General features: G+C 41.8%; 1 protein-coding gene and 1 long non-coding RNA gene across 2 annotated transcripts in view; one reads left to right on the forward strand and one right to left on the reverse strand.

Annotated features, from left to right (window-relative positions):
* elfn1 (extracellular leucine rich repeat and fibronectin type III domain containing 1) overlaps positions 1-19,639 on the reverse strand; it is a 75,626-nt gene that overhangs the window by 27,628 nt on the left and 28,359 nt on the right. Inside the window, exon 2 of the mRNA XM_023957446.1 lies at positions 922-1,011. The gene's annotated coding sequence lies outside the window, so the exon portion shown is untranslated. The remainder of the gene's footprint in view (positions 1-921; positions 1,012-19,639) is intronic.
* Positions 17,783-18,432, forward strand: LOC105357905. Its single transcript, XR_911706.3, has 2 exons — positions 17,783-18,156; positions 18,241-18,432. It is a non-coding gene; the product is annotated as an uncharacterized LOC105357905 (long non-coding RNA).

Here is a 19,639-nt window from a genome sequence, read left to right on the forward strand (position 1 = left end):
TTTGCACCTGACTGTTTACATATATTGCATTTTACAACACTAAGTTACTTTGCTGCACCTGTAACTTTAGATTTTAAATAGTTAAAACTCTAAAGCAGAGGTGGGCACTGAGGGGCTGCATTCCTGCATGTTTTCCAACATACCCTGCTCTGGCATGTTCTGATTGGCTGGACACACCTGAACCAGGTAATCAGCCATGAGTAGGGCAAGACTATCTGGAAATCATGCAGACACACCTGCCCTCGATGCCTGGAATTTCCCACCCCTATCTAAGGTCATTGTTTTGTGTTATATTTCAACTATATTTACAGTATGTGATGTGTGTTGTAGATCTCTTGGCCATCCTTAATATAGAGATTTTGATCTCAATGGGTTTTACCTGGTTATATAAAGGTTAAATAAAATTCAAACAAAATTAAAAAATAAATACTGGAAAAACATATGAACCAAATGAAACAAACTGAGACATGCTAAATCGTTTCTAGCTGTCACACATCTTAGTGTGTGGAATTTCCACCAAATATTTGACCCACTCCAAGGGGGCAGTTAGCTGCAAGCACAGCTGCACTCTGAAACCATTTGTTGATTTACTCCACCAATTAAACCCTTCATACTGAGCAGGGAGCCATTGGGTTCCACTTTTACAGTCTGCGGTGTGGCTCGACCCACAACTTTCCAGTCATAACTAGGCCACTGAGTAGTTGTAGACCTTGTTGCAGCCTCTATGTATCCACTGACGGATATCCATGCTGTCCACTCTCAGGATGACATGTCCTCTGAGTGACTCGGCACTGTACTGTTCTTTGTCTTGTGTATTGACCAGTGGATTAGCGGTGTGATCCTCTTAGGGGGCGTTTGCTCATGCAGGGCCTCGGCTAAGTCAACACACACGCACAGCTGCACCAAAACACCTGCACCAACCTCTGTAATCTGGGCTGCAATCCTCGGTGGGAGAAAGCATCCCCGGTGGCCTCCAGCCGTTCAGATGTCCCCTGACTTCTCTGTTAAACTCTGAAAGAACAGTAAAGGACAATGTAAAGATTAGAAATAGAAAATAACGACATGTATTTTTTTTTCCTTTTTTCATAGTCACATAGATTCAGATTAATAATCACAGAACGTTGTTTTCGATATTGATCAAGTTTCCACAGTAGTTAAAACAATTCCTTTTCTAATCTGCCCTTTAAACTAATTTCCCCAAATTTCTCCACAAATGCAAGAACTATCGACTTGTGTTTGTAGAAGTTATGTTTAAGGTCACCATGATATAATTTTAACCACAGAGGTCAAACTGAATGGTATAAATTCTCATCTTCAAAGAGGATTCTCTGAAAAGAATTCAGCTGTTTTTTTCCCTTTTTTCTCTTTTATTTCAAAAATGAGAACCACTTCATTAACCTTTTCTAACAAGCACAAGCAAATGAAATCCTCAGTTTCTTGTCTTGCCAAAGTTAGTTTTACTAATTAATCAAACATGAGCCTTTCTCCAGCTCTCTATCATCTTAATGACTCCCCTTAAAGTGGGTGAGATTTCAAAATCTGCACACCAGAGGCTTTCCTTGGCAACATCCTTCATGCATTTTTATGGAAGTTGTAAAAACGACTAAGAGACGCATTGCACAAAGAGAGATGGATGTTCTGCATTCGTACCAATAAGTTTTAATAGAGAGGAAGTGTGATGTCTTCATTGTTTGCACATGGTTTATTTTTTTCTTGAGTTTCTTTGTACGATCTTTACAGAGTGCAGCAATAAAAGGCTACAACCTTTCCTCCTTCACACCTAATGCTGCAGCATCCTGCTTGACAGGCATAAACTTCTCCAATAACGAGTAATGGAAGTCAGCAAAAAAGGCACATTTTTCGCAAAATCAAACAACATATGATGTGATTCCTGAAGGCTGCCATTTGCATTTTGGTGAAAGGGCCGATAGTTAAAGTGGCCCAAGGCAGCTGCCTTTTGGCAAACCCGTGACAGCAAAACTCAGCGGAACCAAGTGAAAAGGGGAGTTTGAGAGAGTTCAGCTATATTCTTTTAATTACTCATCATAAAGACTCCATTTAGCAGTTCAATGGCTCATTTCACGACGTTGAACAGGCATGGGGAGCTCTCCGTCCTTGGCAGGGTCAATCCTGCAGCTGCCCCTGCTGACATGCTCCAAACAAGAGAGATCTTTTCTTTTTTTTAACCAGCACATCCCTCTGGAATTTTCTCTCAGAGCACATCCATGTATTTGGACTTAATGTCACTTCTTGGTGTTTTCAGGTCAAAGAGGTAATGTCATTCCTTATTTTGATGGAATTTTCTATTTAAACATTTTTTTTGAACTTTTTAAATCAGTTTTAAACACATCTAGGTTAAATAACTGAAAACTGACCACATGTTAAACTGGATGACAGACAACAAAGTTTTTAAATCAAGAATGTGAATTTTGATTGGAAAATGAAAACACTTTCCTCTATTTTTAATTTTCCCAAATAAATAAAAAACAATCACATTTGCTGACGACGTGGTTCTTTTCATACAACAAAAGGAAGTTATTTTATATGAAAAGTGAGTCATCAAATTGCAAACAAACCTAAAAGATTCTAAAATAAAATAAAAATATAAATAAAAAAACCTTGACTAGTTAATTAGAATTGTTGTCAAACTTCAAATTCCTGTCTTTGCAGTTGCCAGAAGATCTATGTTAAATATTTTCTGCAGATTATTTTAGTGCAAAATGTCACTTTGGTAATGAAGGAAGAACCTTTTGCAGAAACATTTGATGAAAAAAGTATATTTAGTTTTCCAAATCTGAACAAGCAGCAGAGAAAAATGTGAAATGCCTGGCATGGTGCCCAAAACCTTCTACTTAAAAGATTGTATTAATCTATCATTCCCTCCACCACCACCCTTACCTTGACTCTACCACTTTATACCTGGTGGGAAAGTGGCAACTGCAGTTCAGTTACTGTTGAATTTACTACTGAGCCTTTATCAACTGAATTTCTCAAATAACTAATGAATGTTTTGTACTATCCTCAGTCAGCAACATACCTAATCTTAAAAACTGGTAGGGATATTATTTTGACAACTGCACAAATCACTTTTGCAATGTTGGATCTGTGTGAAGGGATTTCCCTGGCTGGGACAGTCGAATGCATCATCTGCCCTTGTAATACAAAGACTTTTATTATCCCCAGGAGGAGGCAACAACAAGCCTACATTAGTTAAGCTGCAGAGGTCAAGTTTCCTTCCTCTGCTAACTGTTGTCCTGCAACATTATTGATTCTGGACGCAGTGGATGGCTCACAGTGTAAACAGTACTGGAGGTAAAAATAAGGAGGAACTCTTCAGTTCTTTTAAGTATAAATCTATAAGATGTGTTAACTTAAATGCACTTGACATTTTGTGATATTACCAAAAGAAGGGTCTTTGGTTTTACACATAAATATAGTCTTTAATTGAAAGATAAATTAAAGATCCACTACCATTATGTTTTGATCTATTTTTAAAAGCATTCCCATTGGACTTTTTGTGGTAATTATAATGTTTTTAGCTCAAAGAAAAAATAGTTTTCGTTGTCTTGGAAATAGTTTCTGCAATCATCTGTTAACACACTCTCTTGCTAGCTTACAGCCCCTTACACCCACGACCTACCTACCCACCCATTGCCAGTGCAACAAAGCGAGTGATATTGGGGCTATCCAGACATACATTTTTGAGCCGGATGCCAGATCAGACGAGAAAAACAAAGATTGGATCCAGTAGTCTTCAAGTGGATTAATCGGAATGGAGTGGAGCAGGGAGCTTGTGACATTATTTGTGACATCACAACTACAATCTTTCTTAAATTACATTTTTTCATCTCTTACTGATTCACAACAACTTGTGTAAAGAAATACTCAGATATGCAATTTTGAGCTTTTTTTATATTTTTTTATTTATATCTAAGTGGGTCTTTATTATGATGCAAATTTCATGATCAAATTTTTTATTTACATCTTCAAATCCTTGTACTTTCACAAAATGACCTACAAAGCAACAACCTCAAGTGATTTCTTCTGAAACAAAGAGTATGTAAAAATACTGAATATTTTATACTTCATTTCCAAGAAGAAGAGGCTATTTAATATGGAATAGTTACAACGCTTTCTAGTGCATTGTCTTCCAGAAAAAAAATCGTGTTGCAGCCAAATCCTTCTCATCTTTTGTGTGGCTTTCCATGATACATAATAAATGTCAGGAAGGGTCAGGCTGCAGGAGGGGTGACGGTGCTGGTGGGGTGGAGAGGCAAACCTGCAGCAAAATCGAGGAGCTGATTTCTGGCACACATCCACGCTTTTACCCAGAGTGCTGAAAGGCTGAGCATTTGACTGATTTTTCTCATCTGCTGAGCTGCACAGGAAAGAAGGACGAAAATAGCTCACCAACGTCCACAGGTTGACACAGATGCTTGGAATTTAAATCACTGCCAAGTGGATCTGTCCCATTTCAACTTTTTACAAGGAAGGAACTCGTAAATTTATAGGTTTATTGTTGTATAACAAAAAGCAACACAGATAAGAAAAACTGATAAAACCTTACAAAACATTTTGAATGCTTACGGCGTGTTATATTTTCCTGTTTCATGAAAAGTTTTCTATTAAAAAGGATGCAAACTAAAAAAAAGGAACATTTTTGAACAAATGCAACTTAAGAAAGTCACAACAGTTTTTTGATGAGTTAATTTTTTCTGTTTTGGCAGCTTAGAAGCTGCTTTGAAGCTTCTTTGATTCCAAAAGGATCCCCAAAGAGTAGCTCCAACTTTCCGAAAAACCTTTAATTATGAAAAAGGTTTAAATATACTGACTGCTGCCTCATGGTGAAATGATTTCAGCTCTCCCTCCACTCCTTGGGGGAGTCATCTCGTGTTGTGCTACAGCAATAGGCACCAGGTGTTATCTAGAAGTGCTCACAATGTGAAAAAATTGTTTTTTTAAATGTTTTGACCTTGGTATTGTGAGCGCTCCAAGGCTGATACCAGCCTTCTTTGGTTTTGAACAGAAATTCAAATGGTGACTTTGAAGAAAAAAAAAATAGGAAGAGGTTTGTGAAAGCCAGCATTGACTCTCCCATTGTGAATTCTAACATCTGTTTTACAAAACCCAAAATAAAGGTACTGAATTGCTGGATATCTTGAAACGTAGTGAGTTCAATGCTAAGACAAGATAGACTAAAATGTTGCTTTTTATCTTTTAAATCAAAGTGTTTTAAAATCCTACAGGATGGCGAGGTTTTGCAGGCGGCCATATTTCTTGTTTTGCACATCAGTGATCAGCAGCTCTGAGGAAGAATGCTGGTTTCTTCACCTAAAGCCATGAGAGCTGGGGCGGAACAGGGCGCGCAAATCACAACAAATCTTTGCAGCCGGCTGTGGTCACAAGAAGCAGACGGGCGTGGAGAGATCAGCGCACTGCTGAAAGACTCTGCTCTCTAACGATCCGCTCAGTTTGTAGGCTGAGTCATAAACGCTTTAAGGCGGGTCTGTTTTGTTAAGCTTGCTGACTCAACGGTGTGCCTGATGAAAACAAAAACTGAAATCACATCCTTATTTTCTTCTGGACGTAAAACTAAAATGATTTACCAACTGAAAAAGCAGCAACTGAAGCTATAGTCGTTTTGTCTGCCAGAACCTAAAATACGTACTGTAGGTCACTAACCTTATTCAGGCTTGGCACGGGCCTGCATGTAGGAGGCTGAAGTGGGCATCTAATTTTTCCTTTTTTTTAGCATCTAGTTTCCTTTAACTTTTGAAGTTAATGTTTATTGTCATCCCTTTGTAAATATCTGCAGCTGCTTTTAACTTTATTTGCACAGTTGATTTTGTGTAGGAACCTTAAAAATGTGATGTAGATTTTCCTTTAATCCATTCCTACGTTGGCCCTGAAGTGCAAATCACATCAACCAATCGCTCAACGCTACAAAAAATTAAAATCCCAACAACAATTAAATGCAGCTTTCTTTTATTTCAAAGTTGAAGGCTCCTCTTCTGTTTCATCACTGGTTCTATTTGCAAAAACAAAACTTTCCAAATATGTTAGTTTTTTGCTAACTTTGCTAGCTTGGGTGGTTTCAAATCACTGTAAGAAGGGGAGTGGATGTATTTTCGACACCTGGTCGAGTGACTTGATGTGCGTCACAGTTCGATTTCCAAAATAAAACTTCCTTCAGAATCATGTAATTTGTAATCAAATGTAGATCGTGTTATTTCTCTTTGTGGATCGGTACCAACTGTTCCACAAACCTGTAAGAGTCTATGGCCTGGGGGTCGGGGACCACTGCTGTGGAGGAGAGTTTTAAATAAAGCACTACACACTTCTTGCACTTACGGTTCGTGCTCACACAAATCCTGAGACACTCAGCCTGTGGCATGATAGCAAATGCTGAAATTCTAAAAATAAAAGTAAATATTTACTGTCTGATAGAAAAGGTTCACGATGTTGATGTATTTATACTTTATCTGCATAAAATGAACACTATATTTATTCTTATTTTTGTAAAATCAAAATACTTATTTACTTGATTATGTCATATAGATATTAGAAAAAACACTTTTTTTAGACACTGATGACATTTAATCTAGAGTTGCACAGTATATCTACACAGTTTAACTTATAAAGGTGAGGAGGAATTACTTGTTGATGGATGAATCCCCTGACCAACTCAAATGGAACACAAGAAGCCATTGCTTGCAGGACTGTTCCTTTCATTGATTTTGATTTTTCCATGTAAAATCCAGAAGTTGTTGTGTTGATTTATTGCTAAAAAGCTTTGCTCTCTAATTCTTAGCCAAACTAAAAGATCCCCCTGCTGTTGACCCTTCATTTCAGAGGTGCGTTGGTGATCTCAGCTTAAAGCCGTTCTGCGATCTTTGAATGGACCAGACCCTCCGGTGCAAAAGCTGCAAACCTATTAAGCGAAACAAACGGAGGCATTTTCACTCTGCATTCATTAAATGCCTGAAACTGTGTTTTACTGCGAGCTCTTGCACACATGTATGTGACTAAACCTTAATGTACTCTCATGTCTGTTATGGCTCCTCTGAAGTATTCCTCAGGAACTCTTTGTAAATTCAAACACCGGTCGATTGAGTGACATGAGCGGAAATCTGTTATTATCCAGAATAAGTGGGGTAGAATGACAAGCCTGACAAGTATATTAGGAGCTCTGTTTATATTTATGCTACTGCCCGTATTGCTTTCACCAGACTTTCTCCAGGGCATGACCTGCAAAACAGGCTGTTTTGTGTTGGTACTCCAGAAGCGCTTAAGAAGAGCAGTGAGGGTCATGTGAAGAACAGACTAATGCACCCAGGCTCCTTCCAGAGACAGAAAAGATTCTGCATTAGGACACTTGTAGATTTACAACACACTCTTTCCTTTGTAGCTCTAATGATATTCAGAAATTTGAAAAGTCAAAACAGCTGCAGGAGATTCTCCAGACACAACAAGACTGGACAAGAGCTACTTCAGCCCCAATTTTTGTCTTTGAAATTCTCAAGGGCCAACATTTGTGGCATCTGAGACATTGAACGCCCACTCTGATGGAAATCCTGTTTTTGGTGTTTTTTAACATGTTTTTGCTGCATTTTTTTGATAATGGAAAAATGTTAAGAAAATGAAGTTTAAAATTGCATTTCTAGGTATTTATTTATTCAAATCACTCTGAATAAAAAAAAATAGATGGAAAAATTTGTGAAGTAGAAGCCACAATGAATACTGATGCATCCACGAATGTCTTTGTTTTCCTCGTCTGAGCTGGAATCCAGCTCTTTACTGTACAGCTGGATGGCTCCTATTTCGCTCACCATTTTTGTTACATCGGTAATGTTTGGTTAGGGGTGTGAGGGGCTAGTGGGAGAGCTTGTAAACAGATGGGGGACAGGAAGTGGGGGCCGGGTTACTCTTCACAAACTGTCCCGCCCACAACTCAGAAGCAAAGGAACTACTGCGAATCGTCAGATACGAAAACCCCAGATTCATTTTTTATTTGGGGCTAAAAACGGATCTGTGATGGTCCTGTTCTGTACCTTACTGGGAGAAAAGCTGCTGCTTCAGAATCCTCATGCACTTCTCAGAATACCCGCTTGCTCAATAAAAATCTCTACCAAAAATTATTTACATATTTACATTAAATTTTTAAAGCTCAAAGTGTTTATAAAACATAATGTCTTATTATTTTAATTTCTAAATATTCCAAATCTAGGTGTGGTTAAAACCTACAGTATATTAATATCTAAATTAATATTTTGAGGGTTGGCCCTTCAAAGTATTTTTCTGTAATTGTCAATTGAGAATTCTGTAGAAGCCAGAATCTGCCATTACTCATTTAAGAACACTAAAACACAAAAACTTTAATCAATGAAATAGGCCAACATATTTTTCTGTACACAGTTTTAAAGGCACACCCTCAAGTCTGGCTTGGCCAATTTCAGGTAATGTGACAGCCTTTAAAGACAGACTTTTCAAAGAATAAAAAGCGTAAGGCCTTTATAAAGGGAAGTTTGCAGTTTAATTGATGGGATCAGAGGAGACTTAGAGGACCGCGAGATGTTAAAACCCTGGATGCTGCATCCTTGGGAACCCTTCAGGCTTCAGAGCTGTTTGCAGAGGTTGTCAAGTTGACAGAGTGCTGTGAAATCCTCTTATTTAAGTTCATTATTATGCACGAGTCAGCTCCGATTGAAAGATTCACTAAAGCTTGAGTGCCTAAAGTACATCTAAAAAAAAAAAAATGAAAAGACCAAACATGAGATGGCGAACAAAGGGATTTATTTGCTGCCATGTGATGGATATCTGGGGCATCATCTGAAAGCAAAAAATGTTTTTTCCTCCTTTTTAGCACACAAAGCACACAAGGGGAATTGTGGGGCCGTGGGGCTGCACTTTACAAATGTTAACACTGAAACCTGTGAGGCTGCAAAGCAGCATGCTTCACCTTCGACGTAGAGAGTGCGAAAGAGGCTCATGGGGTCACGTCTCTTTGTCTCAGCTGAACAATTTGGAGAAAGACGCTCAAGTTCCTTTCTGCGTTCATTATTTAGAACAAGCAGCCTGCAGCTCAACAACCTGCTTTACTTTCTCTTGTCCATTCATATATTCAACACTGATAAATGTTCGGAATTAATTTGCCTCTGCAGACACGATCCCTGCAACTGTTCATTAACCCACTCATGAATATGGAATCATTCAGACCTCATTGGCTCTTTTTACAGTAATGTGAGCAGCGAAGCTTCTGGAAAAACAAAAAAGCCTTTCAAGACTACAGTGAGCCTTACTTTCCAGGTGAGAGCACTTTATTTTCCCTGCTTCCCTCTGCAGCAGGCCCACTCAATAAATCACAGAGCAAAAGCTGCCTCTACTTTGCACCAAAGACGCCAATGTCACTGGCTCGCAGGATGAATCGTCATGATTCAGCAAGTGTTGGCCGAAAGAGCTCTGGTTTTGTTTTCCATTTTAACAATTTTGCAAAACGTATAAAAGAAAATGGCCTCTTACTTTTCTGTGAAAAGCGCCATGGATAAAGTAATGCAGTCTTTTGAATGAGCTCAATTATTAACAAGGGAAATAAACAAACATCATCTATAATACAAAGAGTAGAAAGTAACTTGAGATACATGCATGTCCAGGTATTGTTGTCTGTTAGAGACCTGCTTACAAACTGGTTTTGCATTTCATGGTTCAATTTCCAATGTGCCATGGAGGATAAAATCATTTTATGTAACCGGAGTTATGCAAGCCGACCTGCATCGTTTCCAGAGTGTCGATGTCTCCGTCACACAGTAGTCATATTATTAATATTTCCTGAGAATGCTTTTAGGTTGACGCAATAAATGAACGCTTTGCACCCATTTGTCCCCCGTTTCCTCAATCAGCACTTATAGAATGAATACGGTAACAAGTGTCTGCACTAAAGGCATTTTCCTGTGCCTTTATATTGATGAGTGTTGCCAGCGTTGATTCATTTAAGAGTTTCAGTGGAGCCGCTAATGCACTTGGAAGCCTGATGAGGCTACAGGCATGCTTGGCCAAGTCTTTGGGAATTATCAATGCTAATAAAAAAAAGGTTTCAACTTCACATTCTGTTACTATCCTTCATATTTTTGCCTTATGAAAGAATGCTTGTTTTCCAATGTTTGAAAGGAAAAATGAAAATTTGTCAGCTATGGAAGCACGCTATAGCAACAGGAGGTCTAAATCAAGATGGCATGCTGTCTACTGTGATGGATTACCATTCTTGAGTAATTGGAAAACAATTAAGTCGAGACAATAACGCTATAGCGGCTTTCCAGCTGCCAGGGGAAGTGGATTCCTGCTTGTTTTTGCCAATCAAGGAAATCTTAATATTTCTGATTGTCTTGGACACATATTGTTCTTTTTCACCGGTGTCACAATACATTATGTTATGGTAGTATTTTAAGGGGTTGGCAATACAGTGGAGTGGATAAATGTTTGCTTTGTGAATAAAAGAAGAATGAGAGGAAGGTTGGTGTTGAAGGAGCAGCACCAGCTTCATCTTGACCGCAAATATTCCCAAACTATGCAAACTCAATGGAACAGTAGTCTAAAGACCCACATCTTTTGATCTATTCAAAGCCAAAAATCAAAAAAGTTGTGTCTTTCTTAAGACATAGTGTCTGCAGAACGGCTGTAGTCCATTGAAATTACACTTCACGTCCCGCCCGACCTTTGGCGCAGAATTACACCACCCCCTTCTCTTCCCTGTTCCTGAGAGCTCGGAGCAGGAAGGCCATTGATTTTCAACGGCACAAATGAACGCTTTTTCAACAATATTTTTACATTTGATCCTGATTCACAATGATTTAAATAAAGAAATACTCAGAAGATCAATTTTAAGCTTAATTTTCTCAATAAATTTCCTCCATCTTTAGAAAAATAAAACAAAAACATGTTAAATTTACCAAAAACACAGTTTTTTTGGAGTGGGTCTTTAAAATCCTCAGCATTTGCTGAGACAAAGTACATCAGGATATGAAATATTTTTAGAAATCATTTTTATAAATATAGTTCTCAGTGAAATAAACTTTTTTTTAAAGATTTTTTAGATCTCCAGTGTATCTTTTTCATCACACTCTGGAATTGACAAAAACACATCTTCTGATTTCTTTTACACTTTCATTGATTTCTTTTAGTGTGTCAGGCCACTATTGTTAAATATATCATTTTCTATCGTCTGCTTGGTGACTTTGGCTCTCTGACTGCTCCATGTACACTGAGGCCAATATCTTATTAGTAATGGGGAGCCACAGAGGCATTCACATTTCTTCCCCACTGCTTCTGTTTATCATCTCCTCTCAGTTTAATTGTCCCACAAAAGAAATTTGTATGAAAAAGTGCACAACATTTTCTTTACCTTTGGTGATGCAGAGTGGGGAGTTTCTGTGTTTTAAGGAGATTCCAAAGAAGTAAATGTTTAATATGTTCATCAGTCTAAAAAATATGTTTCTGCTTTGTTTATAAGTACATTACTGAGTAATAATATTTTATTAACTTGTTTTTGATTCTTTATTTTTACTGCTACCTTCTGCTGGGATAATGAAGACACCAGCACTCAGGATCTTGCCAAATAGTTCCTGCTGCATCAGTAACTTGATGCAAATCTTGGTGAGGAGCATCATGGGAGTTCTAGCTTTTTTCTTTTTTCTTTTTTTGCACCAAGCTGAAGAAACTTAATTCAATTCATCACCTCAATACCTAAAAAATTGTATTTTAATTTGTCAGCACATACTTTTAAAAGCTAAATGCATGTTATAACCTTTATTTTTTTGCCTTCCTCTTTTTTCTCGGGATTTGGTCCATGTCTAAGACTTCATTGCTGTTGCATTTAATAGCATCTGTCTGTGCTGTGTGTCACTGGCCTTTACTCTTTGCCTCCAGAACTCCTACGGGTTGAACACTGATGGAAAACCTGTCATTTTCTCCTCCTTCTAAACCTTTCAATGTCATTTATTCTCTTTGTTTTCATTCCATGCCATGTATTTACTTAATTCTTTAGTCCTGATTTTTAATCTTGGTGAAAAATATAAAAAATAAAAACCACATGGTGCTCTATTCACATTAGTTTAAACACTTTCAGAGAGCAGGTAAAAAGTTTAACATTTCAATTATTTGTAGAATGCCTGCGCATCAGAAAAGGAAATTGGGTATTATATGCAGAAATGCAGAACTGCTTGTGGGAATAACACTATAAGTTGATCCATGTTTAACCTTTACTCTCATTCCTTTTTATTCAGGGTAATTTTCTAACTCACATCCTCTTTTTTGCTGCTGCCTGAGGCTCCAGACCTATTAGCACGTTGAAATAGTTTGGCAAAATACTAATCTTATTCTGTGAATGTTTAGTCCAACTAAAGAGCCCCTCTGTTAAAATCCTTAGGTATCACAATGCTAAACAGTCTGGTAGTAATGCTGCTGTCTCATTTTCCTTTTGACCTGAGATCAATTTAAGAATGAAGCATGGCGGTTCGCATCAGAGATGTTGGGGAGATCTCATTTTACTGACTGCCGTCGAAAATGATTAAGTCTTCAGAAGAAAAAATCCTCCGGAGCCCGGAGCAGACACAGCAAAGCGAATTTACTTGACTGACTATTTTTGAATTACTTAACTATTAATTTGAATGGCAAACACTTCTGTTGCCTGAGGTTTAGGAGATCTCGTCTCAAGCAATGTAGTAAAACACCACCCCTCAGTCTAATGCTGAGGGAAGTGAACAGTCTGGCTGTGAAAACCACAGCATTCCCCTGTAAATACAAACTCTATAAATCTTTTATTTATTTTGAGTTTTTGATTCTTTTATTTGGGAAAGATTTATTTTCAATCTTGTCTTTTGAAGGCAGCATCTCTGCAAACACATTGATTTTGTGTTCATTAGCAAGGACGAAATATTTCTTTTTCAATTTCCAATTAGGAAGAAAACAATAGAACAATGAAAATGCCATTGGAAAATATTTTTAACCCAACTATGCAACATAGTTTTTTTCTCAAAGCAGAAATAAGTTCAAAACTGTCTTTATTAGAGAAACGATGAATGTCTTAAAATTTTGTGTGGACGAAAGAGGGGAAGGTTGGATTATTCAACTCTGAACAGAGTTTTTTTGTTACTATTTGTGTGTTGTTGACAGTTAAGAAAGGGTATGTGTCATGGTGCCTGGCAGACTCCTCCCCCTCCAGCCCTGCCTGCTCTTCTCCCTGATTGCCACCAGCTGACTTCATTCACCTCATTTGCCATGCTGCTTAAAAGGAGACCTCACTCATCAGTTCGACGCCAGTTCGTTGCCCATTATGGTGACTAAGCCTGGTTCACAGTCTAAGCTCTCATGCTCATGCCTTGCTCCCAGCCTTGCACTAACTCTTGCTCCTTTGTCTCAGGATACCCACATCTCACGAGTGACGTCAGCACTGCCTTCCACTCTGTGGCTCTTGGGATCATCTGAAGACCTCCCGGATCACACTCACCGCTTTAAGCCCTCCAGCCACGCCATCAGCCGCCGTCAAGACCGGACCTCATTCATCCACAACTACTACCAGCTTTGGAGAATCAATAAATCCTTTCTCACCAAATACTCACCTGTCTTTCCTCTGGGTTCCAGCATCTGGGTTCTCACGCCTTGAGCGCCATGACAGAACGAACTGGCCAAACTCCGGACCCAGCTGACCCAGAAGAACTTCGCTACGCCATCAATCAGCAGGGTATCGCCCTGGACTGCCAAACCGACGCCTTGTCGCAAGTGGCTTCTGCCCAGCAGGAACTTTTTCGGCGTTTGGATGGCTTAACGCAATCACTAATGGATCTCTCAGGTCAGATGGCTCCCCCCGCAGCAGCTCCCTCTGCTTCCGGTGTCGTCGCTGCTTCCGCGTCCGCTCCCTCGCCTGAAAACTTCCGCCCACAGCCCGAACCATATTACGGTGACGTCGAAGCCTGTGGGGGTTTCCTTCTCCAGTGTCGCCTGCTGTTTCAGCAAGCCCCAAGGTATTATAACTCCGATCTTGGCAAAATCACCTTGATCATAAATGCTCTCCGTAACAAAGCTCTGCAGTGGGCCCAGGCGTTTCTGGCCATACATCCTGTCGCACATCTAACTTATGATCGTTTCCTGGAGGAATTCAAGCTGGTGTTTGACCAACCTCGCAAACAGGAGGAAGCCGCACGTAAGCTCCTCGCCCTCAAACAGCATAACCGATCAGTCAGCGATCATGTCATTGATTTTAGGATACTGGCGGTGGAGGCAGGCTGGACAGACCCAGCATTACGAGGGGTCTTCTACCAATCTTTGAATGAAGCCATAAAAGACCACCTGTGCTCACAACCGGAAACCCATTCATTTGAGGAACTCGTCACTGCTGCCCTTCGCTCAGACACACGTTTACGTGAGCGACAACACGAGAGACCTCCGCCTACTCGCAAGAACTCATCTACTCCTGTTCAAGGTACTACATCACACGTTCCACCAGTGATTCCAGCTGAACCCCCCCACAGCCAATTGGACGAACCAATGCAAATCGGCCATTCTAAGCTCTCTGCAGAGGAAAGACGGCGCCGACGGGCCGAGGGGGCGTGTTTTTACTGTGGACAGTCAGGACACCAGGTACACCAGTGCAGTTTACGTTTAAACTCGCAAACCCCCCCGCTAGAAGACAGGCCACGGGCAGGTACCTTCAGGTCATGCCCTAAAGACTTTCTTCAAATCCCTGTCAAGCTATGTCATGCCTCTGAAACTTTGGACCTCCACGCCTTAATTGACTCTGGTGCAGAACAAAACCTTATTGACCATAGTATTGTTTCTCGTCTGTTTTTGCCCACTGAACTTCTTCCTTCGCCGGTTAAAGCGGCTGGGTTGGGAGGTCAGCAGCTTTCTATCATTACGCATAGCACCAAACCTATTCTACTGGTTTCTTCCGGAAATCATAGGGAATTCACCCGGTTCTTCGTTACTCGTACCCCCCAAAATCCTGTGGTGCTGGGGTTTTCCTGGCTCCAACGTCACAACCCACAGTTTGATTGGGTGCGTCGTCGTATCACTGGTTGGAGCGAGTTTTGTCTCGCTAACTGCCTGCAATCTGCTATTCCGCCTGTCAGCTCTTCCCCGTCTAGCTCCCCGGAAGAAATTGATCTCTCTAAAGTACCTAGTTGTTATCACGACCTCCGCGCTGTCTTTAGCAAAACTAAGGCCGGCACCTTACCCCCGCACCGGCCTTACGATTGTTCCATCACGCTACTCGATGGTGCACCTCTCCCTAAAGGCAGACTGTTTAATCTTTCCGGTCCTGAGAAAGTAGCTATGGAGAGTTACATCCAGGAGGCGCTTTCTTCTGGACACATCCGTCCCTCGTCCTCACCAGTCGGGGCGGGGTTTTTCTTCGTTGAGAAGAAGGATAAAACCCTCAGACCCTGCATTGACTATAGAGAACTTAATCAGATCACTGTTAAGGATAAATACTCTCTCCCTCTGATTAGTTCTGTTTTTGATTCCATTCAGGAAGCTCGCATCTTCTCTAAACTAGATCTGCGCAACGCTTACCACCTCGTTCGAGTTAAGGAAGGTGACGAGTGGAAAACTGCCTTCAATACCCCTCTTGGCCACTATGAATATCTGGTTATGCCATTTGGGTTGACCAACGCTCCTGCCGTCTTTCAACGTCTCGTTAATGACGTTCTTCGGGACTTCATCAACCGGTTTGTTTTTGTATACCTCGACGATATCCTTATCTACTCCAAAAACCCTGAGCAACATCCTGAACATGTTCGGCAGGTTCTACAACGTTTATCTGAGAATCATCTCTTCGTCAAAGCAGAGAAATGTCAATTCCATGCCACAGTAATCCCCTTCTTGGGTTATATATTTGAGGCAGGCAGCATCCGTCCTGACCCGGTAAAGATCGAAGCTGTCTCCAAATGGGAACCCCCTAACTCCCGAAAGAAACTCCAACAGTTTTTGGGGTTCGCCAATTTTTACAGGCGGTTCATCCGTAATTACAGTGCCATTGCCGCCCCCCTGACTAAACTCACCTCCATTGCTCGGGCTTATCATTGGGATTCCTCTGCTCAAAAAGCCTTCGACACCCTCAAAAGTCTCTTTGTCTCCGCTCCCATCCTGATTCAGCCCGATCCCACCAGACAATTTGTAGTCGAAGTTGACGCCTCCGACTCTGGCGTAGGGGCCGTCCTGTCCCAACGTGCGGAGACATCTGGCAAGCTCAAGCCCTGCGCCTACTACTCCAAGAAACTTACTCCCGCGGAGCGCAACTACGACGTGGGCAACCGTGAGCTCCTGGCTATTAAGTTAGCACTCGAAGAGTGGCGTCATTGGCTGGAGGGTGCGGTCCACCCATTCATTGTCTGGACTGATCACAAGAACCTCTCATACCTCCGTTCCGCCAAGCGTTTAAATTCTCGTCAGGCCCGCTGGTGTCTATTTTTTGACCGGTTCAACTTCACTATAACATACAGACCTGGAAGCCGCAATATCAAGCCGGACGCCCTTTCCCGGAAATACAGCTCTTCTGACGACCAGGATAACACTATGGCCACCATCATACCTCCCACCTGCATCAATGGAAGCCTCACCTGGGATATCGAAAATAAAGTCCTCCAGGCACAAGGTGAGGATCCTGGTCACCCGGTTCCCCCTGACGGCACTCTTTATGTTCCCCGGTCTCTCAGGTCCGACGCTATCACATGGGCCCATGCCTCACGCATTGCCTGCCACGGAGGAGTCACCAGGACCATCAACCTCCTCCGTCGGCGGTTCTTTTGGCCTACTATGAGGAAGGACGTGAAGGAGTACGTTGCCGCCTGCACCACCTGCGCACGCTCAAAGTCCTCGAACTCACCTCCTTCTGGCCTTCTGCATCCTCCGTCCATTCCCTGCCGCCCTTGGTCCCACATTGCTCTGGACTTTGTCACTGGTCTCCCACCTTCACTGGGTAACACTGTCATTCTCACAGTCATCGATCGATTCTCTAAATTTGTCCACTTCATTCCGCTCCCACAGTTACCCTCAGCCACAGAAACCACAGAGATCCTCACCCAGCACGTGTTCCGTCACCACGGGATCCCGGCTGATATCATCTCTGACCGGGGCCCTCAGTTTATCTCCCAGGTGTGGAAGGCCTTCTGTGGTGCTCTGGGAGCCACCATAAGCCTCACATCTGGGTACCATCCTCAATCGAATGGCCAAGCAGAGAGGGCAAATCAAGAACTTGAAACCATGCTCCGTTGTCTCGCCGACCAGAACTCATCCGACTGGTCCAGGTACCTCTTTTGGGCAGAATACGCCCACAACACTCACCCATCCTCTGCTACAGGATTGTCCCCGTTCGAGGCTGCTCTAGGCTACGCACCACCTCTGTTCCCTTCACACGAGCTGGATCTCGCTGTTCCCTCTGTGCAAGAACACCTCAGCCGCTGCCAGGACACATGGCATCGTACCAGGGCAGCACTGCAACGTACCAGGGAGAACAACTGCCGTTCAGCTAACCGTCACCGGGTGGAGGGACCCACCTATCATCCTGGGCAAAAGGTCTGGCTCTCCTCTCGCAATATTCCCATTCATGCCACTTCTCGCAAGCTTGCCCCCCGTTTCATAGGTCCATACACCATCGACAAAATCATCAATCCCGCCTGTGTTCGCCTCCGACTCCCAGCTGCCCTCAAAATTCATCCTTCGTTCCATGTCTCGCAAATAAAGCCTGTGATGGACAGCACTCTGTGCCCGCCGTCCGCTTCCCCTCCGCCCGCCCGGCTCATTGACGGCGCCCCGGCTTATACCGTCAGCCGGATTTTGGACATCCGTCGCCGGGGTCGTGGCCATCAATACCTCGTGGACTGGGAGGGTTATGGTCCGGAAGAACGCTCATGGGTCTCCCGTTCTTTGATTCTGGACCCTACCCTCATCTCTGACTTTTTCCGTTCGCACCCGGATCGGCGCCCCGGACCGCCTGGAGGCGGTCGTTGAGGGGGGGGTACTGTCATGGTGCCTGGCAGACTCCTCCCCCTCCAGCCCTGCCTGCTCTTCTCCCTGATTGCCACCAGCTGACTTCACTCACCTCATTTGCCATGCTGCTTAAAAGGAGACCTCACTCATCAGTTCGACGCCAGTTCGTTGCCCATTATGGTGACTAAGCCTGGTTCACAGTCTAAGCTCTCATGCTCATGCCTTGCTCCCAGCCTTGCACTAACTCTTGCTCCTTTGTCTCAGGATACCCACATCTCACGAGTGACGTCAGCACTGCCTTCCACTCTGTGGCTCTTGGGATCATCTGAAGACCTCCCGGATCACACTCACCGCTTTAAGCCCTCCAGCCACGCCATCAGCCGCCGTCAAGACCGGACCTCATTCATCCACAACTACTACCAGCTTTGGAGAATCAATAAATCCTTTCTCACCAAATACTCACCTGTCTTTCCTCTGGGTTCTCACGCCTTGAGCGCCATGACAGTATGAAGAAAACTACTTTTCAAGTTAAAGACCCACTCCAATGAAAATTGTTTTTTTTTTAACGTGTTCCTCTAGCATTTTTCTCATGATATTTACAAAGAAAATTACGATTAGAACAAGATTTCGGGGTATTTCTTTGTTCAATTCATTGTGAATCAGGAGCAGATGAAAAAATTTAGAAAAAGCTTGTAGCAGTGACATAGGTGATACAGTTGGTGGGGTACTCCATGCCGATACATCCACTTGCAGACAAATAGATCCACGTATGTGTTCGTAATGTGAGGTTGGGGTTGTGAGAGGCTGTAAACTAGCAGGAGAGCATGTAAACAGATGAATGACAGGAAATGGGGGCGGGGTTGCTCCTCAATAATGGTCCCACCCACAAATAAAAGGCACATTTCTAATAAACTACTGCCGCTCTGCAGAAACTGTCCTAGAAAACAACACAGTTTTTTTTTTGGGCTAAAAACTGCATAATCATAATCACTGGGAATGCTTTTACAACAGTTCAAAAGCTGATTGGAGTGGAACTTTAAAGTCAATATAATATACACTATATCAACATTTATTAACTTCTATTTTAGTTTCAATTGTTAAATAATACTTTTAAAGCAAATCAGAAAAGGATAAATGTAAACCTGTCAAAATCTAGAACAAGAAATGATCACAACCAAAGTTTTCTTTTAAGCAGGAGCTTCCTCTGTAGAGAAAACTAAAGCAATTCTATGAATTTAATGATGTTTTTATGGTACAGTTCCACAGAAAAACGTTGAAGGGTGAACATGCACATTTTATTGACATCTGTCATTGCAAGGTAAAGCTGAACGCACCATTACCACCAGCTTCTCCCGGTTGAAAGCTCTCAATTGTAGCAGTGAAGTCTCTTGATTTTACTCCACAGTCACATTAGGAAAGTCTGATAACGTGAAATGTTCTTCTCAACACCCCATTAGTAAAAGTTATCTCTTTACAGCCACCAACTTTTGCACAAAAGCCTGGGAGCTTTTAGTTAGAAAAGCAGTAATTCATTCTTTGCACATTTGTTTCTCTTCACTGTTCTTCTTATTCTCAGTTAGTCATTTGTCTCCATGCGATATGTCACTCATTCAATGCTACACCTGCCACCCAGTTTCAATATGTGCTTTTACTGTTAAAAAAA

The sequence above is a fragment of the Oryzias latipes genome, chromosome 8 (assembly GCF_002234675.1).
Source record: "Oryzias latipes chromosome 8, ASM223467v1".
In the NCBI taxonomy this organism is placed as follows: domain Eukaryota; kingdom Metazoa; phylum Chordata; class Actinopteri; order Beloniformes; family Adrianichthyidae; genus Oryzias; species Oryzias latipes.